Source organism: Microcaecilia unicolor, chromosome 1 (genome assembly GCF_901765095.1).
Source record: "Microcaecilia unicolor chromosome 1, aMicUni1.1, whole genome shotgun sequence".
Lineage (NCBI taxonomy): Eukaryota > Metazoa > Chordata > Amphibia > Gymnophiona > Siphonopidae > Microcaecilia > Microcaecilia unicolor.
In genome coordinates, this window is record NC_044031.1 from 383,700,617 (window position 1) to 383,713,993 (window position 13,377).

Below are 13,377 nucleotides of genomic sequence, written 5' to 3' on the forward strand. Positions count from 1 at the left end.
AAAAGCAAGATATGAGGAGGCATTTTGAGTTCATCAGGTAGGGAATTCCAAAGATAAGGTCCAGCATATGAGAATGCTCTCTGTCTAGTAGATGAAAGTTTGATAATGCCAAGACCCAGAAGTTGCGATAAATTTTTTTTTGTGATGGACCAAGTTCTGATTGAGAAATATATTTTTCAACTTGTTACCAAGATAGACTGGACGACCCAATTTGAATGATTTGTAAACCAAACATAACAGTTTGAAACAGTGGTGGTGGAGGAGATGAAGAAAGCTACTAAGAGACTAATTTTAGGGGGAGGATTCATGGGTAAGCAGTGGGAGGAAGGGAGATGCAGGATGTGACTATTACTGATAAGGAATGAGATGATTGTGGTGAGCTGGGGAGGGAAGGGGACAAGTGCAAAAGCTGGAGTGGTTGAATAGAGGGGGAAGTGAGTGGGGGATGGGTGCATGCAGGGGAGGATGAATGTGAACCAGTTGGGTGGAGTGGGCAAAGAGAAGAGGAAGCCTCCTCTTGTCCAGTTAATTACTCTGAGGATGTAAGACAACCTTGGGTGGCTGGTAGAATAGGGTGGGTTGGTTGGATGGGTGGGTGTGGTAGATAGAGATGGAAGACTGGGGCAGGAGGGGTATGTCAGAAAGGGAGGGGGACTAATAAGTTGAAGGGAGTTAGTGTAGTGAGGTCATGGAATGTCAACAATTTGAATAATCCTAGGAAGAGGAGGTTAGTATTTTAAGGAACTTAATAGTCATCACTGGGCAGTGGCTATGTAGCAGGAAATGCACTTGGGAGTAAAGAGGTTATTGAAGAACAAGGAGTACACTTGGGAGTAAGAGATGAGAGGTTATTGACGAACAAAGAGTATAGCCAAGAGTATTGAAATGCAAGTAGAAAGGAGTGTAAAGTAGCATGGCTAGCTATTTTATCAAGGGGAGATTTTGTTTCAGGTGGATGGGTTCATAAGGATGTAGATGGGAGGTGTTTAGCCTTAAGGGGCAAATACTTAGGGGGACAAATTATGTTTACTAATGGGTTTACTCCCAATGTAATTCAAGTTAATTTTTACAAGAAGCTTAATATAGTACTCTTGATTTTTTTGTTTGGGGGGGGGGGGGGGGGTAAGTTGTGGTGAGAGGGGATTTCAAGATGACATTGGATGCCAATCTAGACCACTTTAGTGGGAAAGCGTGGGGTACAAATGTAATAAAAATAAAATAAAAGACTCACTAGGTATAGAAAGAGCTTGAAGCGCTTGCTGAATATTCTTAATATGGTGGACATATGAAGGCTATAGCATCCACCTCAAAGGAGTTATTCCCAGGGCCTGTCCAAGGGTATCTATTGCCCTAAGCAAATATTCAGACATGCGCCCCACACTCCAGGGGTGGTTCAAGGCCCCACCCCATTTCTCAACCTTCTACCTCCCTGTAGCATTTACATACATACCAGGGGCGTATCTGGACTCCGGCGGTAGGGGGGGCCAGAGCCAGAGGGAGGGGGCACATTTTAGCCCCCCCCCCCGCCGCCGCCGAGCCCCCACCGCCGAGCCCCCACCGCCACCAATGACTCTCTCCACCCCCCTCCCGCCGCCAACCCTCCCCCGCTGCCGTTCTTACTTTTGCTGGCGGGGGACCCCAACCCCCGCCAGCCGAGGTCTGCTTCCACCTGCCGCTGCCGTAAAAACTTCTTCTTCAGCCGGCGGGGGACCCCAAACCCCCGCCAGCCGCCCCGCGGTGTTTAAAATTCATCTTCGGCCTCCGTGGCCGTGCTGCTGTGATAGGCGCTGTTGAAATCCACTTCGGAGTCTGACGTCGTTGTACGTTGTACGTGCTGCGACGTCAGACTCCGAAGTGGATTTCAACAGCGCCTATCACAGCAGCACAGCCACGGAGGCCGAAGATGAATTTTAAACACCGCGGGGCGGGGGTTTGGGGTCCCCCGCCGGCTGAAGAAGAAGTTTTTACGGCAGCGGCAGGTGGAAGCAGACCTCGGCTGGCGGGGGTTGGGGTCCCCCGCCAGCAAAAGTAAGAACGGCAGCGGGGGAGGGTTGATGGCGGTAGGGGGGTCCAGGGCAAAATCTGTGGGGGCCCAGGCCCCTGAGGCCCCACGCAGATACGCCCCTGATACATACATACAATAAGCTCTTATATCCCGCACAAGCTTGTTAGGGGTTCTGAGTGGTGTACAAGGTTAAGAAGCTAAGTATTCCTAGGAATGGTACAAAAAATAACATAAAAAATCCAATAAACAATACAGCTTTTGAGTATAATGTTCTATCACAAACTTCTTAAAACAAGATACGTTTTCAGTGATTTCCTAAACCTCTTATAACAAATCAATATCTTTAAATTGAAAGCAAGGAATTACATCACTAAGTGGCTTGATATTAAAAAACACGTCTCTGACATCTCGATTTATAAACCACCTTCCTCATATCTGGGTAAGTACCTCCATGAATTATTAAAATAGAGGCTGACTGAATTTCGGTTTCAGTTATGCTTGCACAGAAATCCCTGGTGGTCCAGTTGGCTGCCTCCCGGTGCCCTCCTGCACCTTGTGAACCCCCTCACCACCTCCTGACCCCCAACACAAAGAGCCCCTGGTGGTCTGGTGGACCCCCCTTGACTCTCCCTCCAAAGTATACCATTTTGGAAGTGGCAGGGCCCAAGGCAGCAGGGAGAGGGTGTTGTTCCTGCCTTCCTACCTCCAATTTTTTAAGGTACGGAGAGGGGGGGTCACTAGATTACTAGGCTAGATCTTTGCTGGGGTGTAGGAAGGGGCTGGGAGGCCAGGTCCACGGACGACCAGGGTGATTTCGCCGGGGGGGGGGGGGGTCGGCGGGGTCCACTGGATCACCAGAGAACCTTCAAAACGGGGGGGGGGGGGGGTCACAGGGTGTTGCTGGGGGGGGGGGGGGCGGGAGCAGAGAAGTAGAAGGCACAAACAGACAGCCTTTGCAGCTGCCTGCTTATGCTTCCCTATTCTCTGACAGCTCCAGAGCAGCTGTACAATTTGCTAGTTAAATCTAGGCGCTCTGTAGCTGTGCATCACCTGGACTTCCCATTAGAATAATGAGCTCACTGTAATATACTTGCATGGAGTTCTTGGTGGCTGCTAATGGCACATGCTAGAGCCACAGAAAACTCCTTTGTGCATTACTCGCTTAACGCTTACAAGACGTTTGAGGAGAGACTTGCTGACCTGAACATGTATACCCTGGAGGAAAGGAGAAACAGGGGTGATATGATACAGACGTTCAAATATTTGAAAGGTATTAATCCGCAAATGAACCTGTTCCGGAGATGGGAAGGCAGTAGAACTAGAGGACATGAAAAGAGATTGAAGGGGGGCTGTCACGATTGTGACTGTTTTCTTGGTTTGTGCTCCTCTCGCCCTCTGGTGGCCAGAACCAGTGGCTGCCATAGACTTTTCAGACTCTCTTTTCGGTCCGGACCAGATATTTTAGACCTCCAGTCTTGCGTGGAAGTTTGGCAGCTAGCCTCACCCTTAGCTGCCTTTAGATTGCTGCAGCTGAGCCTCTCAGCTGCTGATGGGCTTATTAGCCACCTGGAAACTTTCTGCTTGGCCTTTGCAACGCCAACGGTCCAGGTTGGTGGTTGGTGTTTGTGGTTAGTGCACTTCTGCCTTGTCTTGTCTAGCCTTCTTTCTTAGTTAGTGTTCCTAGTCTGTATTCCTTGCCTGTTTGAGTCTCCTGAATCCTGTCTTGAATCCAGTGCTGATTGCTCCTTCCCTGTCTGCTTTTGGCTTCCTTTCTCTTCTGCTTGCGTTTGTTTCCTGCCCAGTGGTGTTCCTATCCTAGCCTGGCTGACACCCGGGGCAGATTGCCGATGCACCCCCCCCCCGGGTGCATTTTTACCTGCTGGGGGGGGGGGGGGTGCCGCGCACTTGTTAGCTCCAAGTCCGTTCGTTCCCTCCCTGCTGCTCCCTCTGCCCCGGAACAGGAAGTAACCTGTTCCGCGCAGAGGGAACAGCAGGGAGGGAACGAGCGGACTCGGAGCTAACGGCCGTGCAGCACCCCACCTCAGCGGCGTGCACCCGGGCCGGACCGCCCCTACCCCCCACCCCCCCTTGGTACGCCACTGTTCCTGCCTGTTTGAGACCCTGTACCTTGTACCCTGTTCTAGCCCAGCTTGTGTTTGTTTCCTGCCTGTTTGAGACCCTGTATCCTGTACCCTGTCTAGTCAAGTTTGTCTTGATCCACTCCGTCCAGTAAGTCCTACCGGCTGCCTGCACCTAATGGCGGTCAAGCGCAGGTGAAGTATTGTTCCAGTCATGCTAGTTCCTGTATCCTGCTTGAGAATCCTGTATCCTGTCCAGTCCTACTACTACTACTATTAAATAAGGGAAGGGAGCTATGCACCTGGGAGCAATTTTTATTTACTTTTTTTTTTTAATTTTTAGAAGTGCCCCCTAGGATGCCCTGGCATGTGAGGGGGGCCAGTGCACTACAAATGCTGGCTCCTCCCACGACCAAATACCTTGCATTTCGCCGGGTTTGAGATGGCCGGACCCGGTTTCCATTATGTCCGAAAACCGAAGCTGGCTATCTCAACATTTTACCTAAATGTTGAGATTTAGCCAGCCGGCCATCTTTTTCGAAAATACGGTTGGCTCGGCCCATTTACGGAGCCGGCCCCGGAGATGGCCAGCGCCGTTCGATTATGCCCCTCTATGTTTACTTTAGACTGGTTACAACCATTCTAAAGCAAATGTTCCCAGCATAGAAAGCTTTGTGTATTGGGCCCTGATGCTCTGATGATCAAATCCCCTGTGCTGTTCCAAACAGCGCTGGGAAATTAGCGTGGGGGATTAAAGCTCTCATGATCAAAACTAATAGCATGCGAATGTATGTGTGATATTAGTTTTGAATATCGTGGACTTCTGTGGGAGGATTGAGCCTGGGTATGCACCCAAGGCACAGTCTTCCCACAGAAGTTGTTTGACGGGTCTTGGCTGTAAAAAAAAAAAAAAGCCAGACCGGCATGCAAGAGGTTAGAGGTCCAGTGGACATCTAGCCCCCCTAACCCCCCCCCCCCCCCGACCTTACTACTACTACTATTTAACATTTCTAGAGCGCTACAAAGTGTACGCAGCGCTGTACAAACACAGAAGAAAGACAGTCCCTGCTCAAAGAGCTTACAATCTAAATAGACAAAAAGTAAAGCATTTAATATTTAAGCAGTCAAGCACAAGAGAACAGTCACAGAAGGACTGAAGATGTTGGTCAGTGTGATTAGGTGTAACTCTGGTTGGAGTAGTGGGAGAAGGTGACAGAAGAATAGAAATGGGTGAGGTAAAAGTAATGAGTGGGTTGATAGGGAGGTTATATAAGACATGTCACTCTAAGGGTGGGTGGGACTAAGTCTAAAGCAGGAGAAGGTATTCTCTGCAGCCTATCTGTGAGATGGACCTTCCCTGACCTCCAGTGAACCTCTAGCCCCCCTAACCCCTAAAACAAAAAATAAACTCTTTGGTGGCCCAGTGGGCAAACCTACCCCCAATTCCCATCCTTCTTGATAGTCTTGTGCTCCCTGACCCCTCCCATCCGCACCTTGTAATGACAGAGGAGGGAGTACCCCCTCTCCTTCTTCCAGCACTGCCTCCACAATGGCAGCGCCCAGCTCTGCCCAGTGCATCCTGTGATGCACTGGGTGGGACATCCCTACTATATAAGGGGAAGCCCCACCCAGCGCATCCCAGGATGCACTGGACAGGGCTGGGCACCGTCATTTTGAAGGCAGTGCTGGAAGGAAGAGAGAGGGCTACTCCTTCCTTCGTCAATACAAGGTAGATGGGTGGGTCGGGGGCACTAGATCCGGGTGTGTGGGGGTGGGGGTGCGGATGCCCACTGGGCCACCAGGGATTTTTGTTTGGTGTTGGGAAGGTTAGGGGGCCTAGAGATCCACCTGACCTCCAGCCCCCTGCGTGCTAGGAGGGTTAGGGGCCTGCAAGCATGCAAATGCATGTTGGACAGGGCTCCCCATTCCGCTCCAAAGCTCTGCGAACCCTAACACCAGCTCCGAGCTGGCGTAGGGTTTGCCGCAGGACCAGTACCAATATTTGGCATGCTGCCTGCTGAGCATTGGGGAGGAATAATAAATGCTTCTTGCGCTCAGAACCCACAAACGTGTTTCATGCGCTCAAGGTCTTGGAGCAAACGTGGGCGCTACTGTGGTGCTAATAACTCTAGTGTCCATGTTTGCTTCTGATCATCAACCCCTCAGTCATTTATAGGGTATAAAAGGTTCTGAGTAACTGACTACTGGAGGGCATGACACATCCTTAATCCCACAAAGGTTGCTGTCCCCCTCCCTTTGCCCTGAAAATGAAACTGGAAAGGAAAAACAGGCTCTGTCAGCTGCAAGTATTATGACCATTTTGAACAAAGCAGTAAGGAGTAGTCTAGTAGTGGACTGTATACATGTTTTTTTTCTGGGGCTCCTTCCAAGAACAGAAAAATATGTACTGTACCTAAAGACATGACACTTGCAAGCCTGTACATTCAGGTACAGTAGATATTTTTCAGGTCCCAGAGAGGGATCATGTTTACAAAAATGAACCTGTATCCCTTGGGTTACAGTCCACGGCACTAACCACTAGACTATTCTGTTCTGCAAAGATGTCGATGTGGCAATTTTTGTAAGATTGCTGTCAGACGCACGCACAGAAACTTGATCAGATCATTTAGCAAGCAAGGCCGTGCAGCCGAGGAGAGAACTTCGTCTGGCGGGGGTTGGGGTCCTCCGCCAGCAAAGGTATGCGACAGCGGCGGGGGACGGTTGGTGGCGGGAAGGGGGGGGTCGAGAGGGTCACGGCAGGGGGGTCCAGGGCCAAATATACGGGGGCCCAGGCCCCCGTGGCCCCATAGTAGCTATGCCCCTGGTTCTAGGGGGCTGATCCCTCCTTAATCTACTGTAATTCCATCAAGATTTTTCACCATCTCCCAAAGTCATTCCCCATTTATTTTCTCTGAGTTCTCCACTTATTGTCCTTTGAATGTTACAGCTTTTCCGCTGAGGTTCTGGGCATCTCCTTGCCTCTGAAGTGGCTTGATCCAGACTGTTTGGGCAGAAGGCCACAATTATTTTACAAGCAACTGAACTAGAAGTTGGATTTTCTTTGTTTATTCTGAGTACTACAATAAAGAAGACTGGATGGACCGTGCAGGTCTTTTTCTGCCGTCATCTACTATGTTAAAGAAGATTTGCTTAAGAATTGAGAGTCTACTGGTTTAAGCTGGCTAATTAAAGTACACTATACTTTGCTTAGAACAGTACACAAACAGAAAATTTGGATGTTTTTCCTGTTCGAAGATAGCTATGAGATAAATGCTTTTTTTTGGAAGCTATAGGCAGAATGTCTCAATTCTGACCTGGATGTCAGCACACATCGGCACCGTTCTTCTGCCCCTTTAACTATAAGCTTTTCAAAAATGTTTGACACCTGAAAAGCTTATATTTATGCACAGAAAACAGGTGCCAATGTGTGCTTTCACTTTCAGGTTTGCTCTGACTTGCATCTATTTTTCTCTCACTACCAGTACTTACAGGCTTGCATCGGTTTCCTTCTACTTTCAAATTAAATAAAAACCTTCAGCGTTTGAAGAGAAAATTTCCCATGATTTTTTTCTTTAAACACCTAAATGCATGCCAAGCTGCCATTAGTTTTTTAGCGGTAGGGGTGGCCTTGTTTTGTGTGCTGTTCTCTGAGCATTGGGAGGAAATAGGAAATGACCTCTTTAACTATATTTGCATACTATTTGCACCAGGTGCGTAGCTACTATGGGGCCATGGGGGCCTGGGCTCCCGTAGATTTGGCCCTGGACCCCCCTGCTGCGACCCTCTCGACCCCCCCTTCCCGCTGCCAACCCTCCCCCACCGCCGTCGCGTACCTTTGCTAGCGGGTGATGTGCAGGATGTCAGACGCACGCACAGAAACTTGATCAGATCATTCAGCAAGCAACGCCGGGCGGCCGAGAGAACTTCGGCTGACGGGGGTTGGGGTCCCCCACCAGCAAAGGTATGTGGCGGGAGAGGGTTGGTGGCGGGAAGGGGGGGTCGAGAGGGTTGTGGCGGGTGAAAGTTGGTGGCGGCTGCGGAGGGCGGGGGGGGGGGGGTTTGGCGGCACCAGAGGGGGGGCTAAAATGTGCCCCCCCCTCCCGTCGGGCTCTGGATCCCCCTCCCGTCGAAGTCTGGCTATGCCCCTGATTTGCACAAAGCTTTGGCTTGCACATTGTCTCCTGTGCTAGTTTGGCGCTAATCGCCTGTAGTGCAGGTGTTAGATTTTGAGCATCAGGCTATGAGTTTGTGTTGCTGCAAGACTTGTTGTTTAGCTTTGAATTTTGCTGCCCTGTAGATTAAGAGATTTTTCCAACTGAAAAAAATGTAGAACTGTAGTAGAGTACTGTTTGCCCATCTTTTGGCTACTGATTGGAATTAAAAAAAAAAAAATGTTGTCAAAGCATTGCAAGTAGCACAAAATGCTACAGCCAGAGTCGTTACTGGATGCTCTCGGTTTTCCCATATAGAATAATAAAAAAAAAGATTACACAGGCTACCAATTGAACAACAACTGCATTTTAAGATATTGTAGATTTTCAAAGTTTTCACAGGTAGTGTGTACTAATTGTGCCTTTTAATCTTAAGGTTTATCAACCTTCAAAAGCAGTGAGGGCTATAAATGGATGGTTATTAGACAATACCCTCTTTCTACTTCAGAAGAATATAGAACATCTATTATTATTATTGTTTTTACATTATTGTGAGTAAGATTATGGAATGCCCTGCCTCTGAAATAGGGGGAATGCAAACTTTGGGACACTTTGAGAGAAATGAAAACATTTTTTAAAGCAGTAAATCAATGTTTGATTAATAACATCTGAACTGGAAAACTGATGTTTTGTGGGGTTTTATGATGTATGCATCATGTTATTGTTTTTGATTTTTTAGTGTGATATGTACGTATATTGTTTTCCGCTTAAGAATGTCTAATTAATGCGGAATAGAAAATAAAATCAACATGCTGTTGCCTGTAGACGATTATACAATCATCTCGGTCATAGCGTGACTCAGCGCTTGAAAGTTACGTAAGCAGCAAGTTGAAGTACGGCCAGCCGGAAACAACACCAAAAAAAGGGACTCCTTGACGTACACCACACTTCACCATCTAGCGCGGCGCGCGGCAACAACAGTCAGGAAATCATCGCGCGCGGGCGCGCAGCAACAGTCAGGAAATCATCGCGCGCGGGCGCGCGGCAACAGTCAGGAAATCATCGCGCGCGGGCGCGCTAGCGCTTCTCCTTTCTGCCGTCGGAGGCGCGGCCCTCAGAGGGCATCACGGTACTCGCAGTCCCTTTGCCAGCTCCTTCCACTCAGTTCTAGGGCGAGGGTTGCGTGAGTAAAACCTACAACTCCCGGCGTGCCCCGGGCACGAGGCAGTGGGAAAAAAAAACTGCCGGGATTCAAACTATCCAGATCGCCATTGTAACAAGCGGCAGTAGAAAGCGTGTATAGGAGGTGACCACAGCTTTTCCCGGCAGGAGGGTGGAAAAATAAATAAATAAATAAAAAAAGCAACAAAAAAGCGAAGGAAACGTACAAAAAAGCATTTAGTAGAGGTGCGTGTGCTTGGTGCGATGGCGTTTACGTTGTTGATTTTCGGTTCTGGGGCTGTGGTGGTGGCCGCTGCACGGGAGAAGGGATTGAGGGACTTGGTCAATGGTTTTACTGATTGTTTAAAAACAGAAGGAGGAGGGGAAAAGTGGCAGAGCGGGTTTGCTGACGACCGAAGTGGTGTAAGTGCTCCGCGTAATAATAAGACCGACATCTCCCTCGATCACTCCCCTCCGTTGCGCCGTCTAGCTCAGATGATATTTGGGGCGACGGGGGAAGGTGATAGAGGGAGACACGGCTGGGTCTGCAGTAGTGATGGGCGGAGGGTACTCGGTTATGATTTGCTTTGCCCACTTCCATATTGACTGATTTACCAGTGATATGCAATGTATGTTACTTAATGTTTTTAGCTTTCTTTATAAAGTACCTTTTTTTGTTATGTTTGTATACTTCGCTCTGTTGTAATCTACCAACACTGATTAATCAAGTACACCTTGATCCATCTTTTGATGGCAAAAGCGGACTATAAAGGATGCAAATAATATCTACACAAACTACATCTTTTGGTCTACTTTTTAAAACTAGTTGGTGTGGGGAGGGGGCGGTTTCCAGTGCTGACAGCACTTCCCTGGGGAGAGAAGCTGCCGGGGAAGGAGGAGGCAAAGGATGGAAGCAAAATATGACTGGGATGAGATCTAGTTAATTCATGTTGTTATAGGCGTAACTCTATGTATACTTAAAAATTGGCAGTCATATTGAACCCGATGCTTTTTCGGGATAATGTGGGATATAAATGTCAGAAATAATAAAATAGAAATTTCCTGCTTTTAGTCTCTAAGCTTAGTTTTGTTTTTCAGCAAGCTTAGTAGCTTATACAATTAGCTCTTTTCCCCCATTCTGACTCACATAGAGCTAAGATTAAAGGGGGTTGCAGATGTGACTATATTCAATCTCTATTCCTACCCTCCTGACTCTCATGAACCCTTTCCCCCTTCCGATTTTCTACCTGCGTCCTTCCAGTTTTTGTCAGTCTTTCCTTTATTTGTCATTTCACTTTACTTTTTTTTCTGACCTTTTCTGCTTCCCAGCCCTTGAATTTCTTATTCCTCCTTGGTTCTTTTTATTTCAGCATTCTTGTGTTATAGCCTATTTTAAAGTAGCCTCCAGTGGTCTCCACATCTCTCTCAAAGTATTCTTTGGCCACAGTACTGGTGGCAGAGTAGTGACTGGCCAGCAAAGCAGAGAGAGATGCCCTTCTGCCATGGTATTTGCTTACCTTGTAATCTAGAAGCAGGAGTAGGAGTTTCACTGACTGTGACCCATTTTGGCAGTCTGTGGTGCTGTTCCAGATCTGATTGCTAGGAGAGGGGAGGGTATTTTATTTTGTTTTTAATCTGGCAGTGTTTGAAGTTGCATTCACCAAGGGGATAAGCAATGTTTTAGGAATGTAAGTAACCACCCTTGTATAAATGGAAGGAAAAGCTTTAATGTATATCTTAAATTCATTATGTTTCACATTTGAAGTGTAGAAAATGCTATTTCTGATAACTTGTCAGAAGAAAAACTATTTTTTTTACTCTTTATCCTAGCTGTCACATCTGGTCAAAATTGTATAACTTACATGTTTTATTTTAAGTCTGTTTATTGATGAAACATATCTTATACATTTACTCGTGACTAGATAACATATAAACATATCATATCTGCTATACATTACTGAAACTATACATTTTCCCTTTATCCCCTCCCTCACCCTCCCCATCCCTTACCCCCCTTTCATCCTATATTATTTGTGAACATTAGATTTTATCATTACATCAGTCAGCAGTCTTTACACTACTCCATTCATCCTGAACAGTCGAGATCATACATCAGAGGCGTGTATCTACTCAATGCAATCTACCGCAAAGGGCCTTGTTTCTTATAGTCCTTTGCCAAATACCACCACCTCCGATGGTTAGTTCTATGTTGGTGCATCGTTTAATCAATTATATCATATACTCAAATTTGTAAGTAAGCTTGTGTGATAAAGATGCTGAGATTCAAACAGATAAATATGTCGTTCACTCTAATTGCAATGTTTGAGGGCATCTATTTTGTGTCCAGTATCCTCATCACCATTGTCCGTTGTATCTATATATCTTTAGTAAGTCATCACATTATCCTTTATCAGATCATTTTCCTATGTGCAAGTTACCATTAATATATTCCCTCTATGGGCCCTAACTACCCCCATAAATCAATAACTTGATAGTGCATGCAGTTATTGATTTATGGTCAGTTTGGTGATTTTGAGAGGTCCATGTAAGGATCCGAGATAGTACCCTTCCTGAAGCAGCCTGGATATCGGCGAAACAAGGCGCACTTGTTGAAGGGAGACACGGGATGGTGTCAAAGGCTTAAACTGAACAGTTTGGTGTCTTCTCCATGTTTGATTACCATCAGCCTGGATTTACAAAACTAACCGAACCCTGAGTTACCAACAAGCAGATAAGTAGCTGGTTTTGTGGAAAATTGACTTGTGGAAAGATTACGTGGGTTAAATAAGCCTGCAATTTCTAGAGGACATTGTCTATTTTTGTGGGTTTAACAAGCCTGTGATTTTCCTAACGTTCTTGTGCATTTTGTAAAACAGGGCGGGCAGTTTTAGGTTAAGGGGCCAGGCTTTAAATTATTGATGAGTGGTTTTAGGGGGATGCAAGATACATTTGATTAGAAGAGGGGTGTTTCACCTTGTTTAACTCTTTAGTCAGTGAAGGAGAAGGAGAGTTTTTATGCCATTCGTTTTTCTCATGTAATTATGAGTTTTTGCGGTTGGCTTTTTTTCTTTTCTTTTCCTCACTGGAACCAGTGATAGTACTCTACTCCTACATTTAAATAGTGGACCAAGCTAATGCAGCAGTGTGTTCCCTACGAGGAGGTTTGAGGTTCCTTGTTTATTTACTAGAGATGATCCCGATTGTGGAATTTTGAGTTACAGGGTGTTGCACCACTGATTTCTATTTCTATTTCAAACCAATTTTGGCTAGTAGAATTTGAATACTAACCAAAATTCTACCCTCTGCAACTTTAGCCTACCTCTCTCTATTCCCAGTGCTATGTCCTGCGGCCTAAATCGTATTTCTTTCTTAAGCAGCATCCCACAATATATCTGTACCCTGTTCCAAAAGATCACCACCCGGGGGCAAGTATATATCATATGCAGTAATGTCCCGCCCTGATCTGCACATTTAATACATGCTGGGGTTTCTAGGCGCCCCGCATAATACGCCTGTTTGGGCGAGAAATAAACTCGTGTAAGAATTCTAAATTGTATTTCTCTGAATCGTGCATTATGCACCAGGGTGTATATCTCCTTTAACTTGTTTGCTACCACTCCCTCCCGAATTGGCATGTGTAACTCCTCAGCCCACTTCTCTATGTCCTCATATGTCTGGTGTGTGTGAAAAGTACTCAATGCACCATGAATCCCCGAGACTGTTATCTGCCCATCTTCTGACGGTAGGAAAAATTGCTCCACCATCCGATATACTCCCCTGGAACAATTACTCTCCAATACATGTCTTATATATGCCTGGCCCTGTCCATATGTGAACCAATCCACCTGTTCTTTACCCACCAGATCCTCTAGGTTCCCTCTAGATCTGAGGCCTCCCGTATCCAACAGCATATCTGCCACATACACAATTCCGTGTTTTGCCCAATTTGTTACTTTCCCCTGTGTTAATCCCAATCCGAACT

At 46.7% G+C, this 13,377-nt stretch overlaps 1 protein-coding gene across 4 annotated transcripts in view; it reads left to right on the top strand.

The window, feature by feature from the left end:
- The first annotated feature begins 9,320 nt into the window (after nucleotides 1–9,320).
- The window catches only part of RANGAP1 (Ran GTPase activating protein 1), a 179,960-nt gene continuing 175,903 nt past the window's right edge, over nucleotides 9,321–13,377 (top strand). The window contains exon 1 of one of the 4 annotated variants that reach the window (XM_030210516.1): nucleotides 9,321–9,363. The gene's annotated coding sequence lies outside the window, so the exon portion shown is untranslated. The other 3 variants (XM_030210500.1, XM_030210526.1, XM_030210509.1) reach the window with 3 other exon arrangements.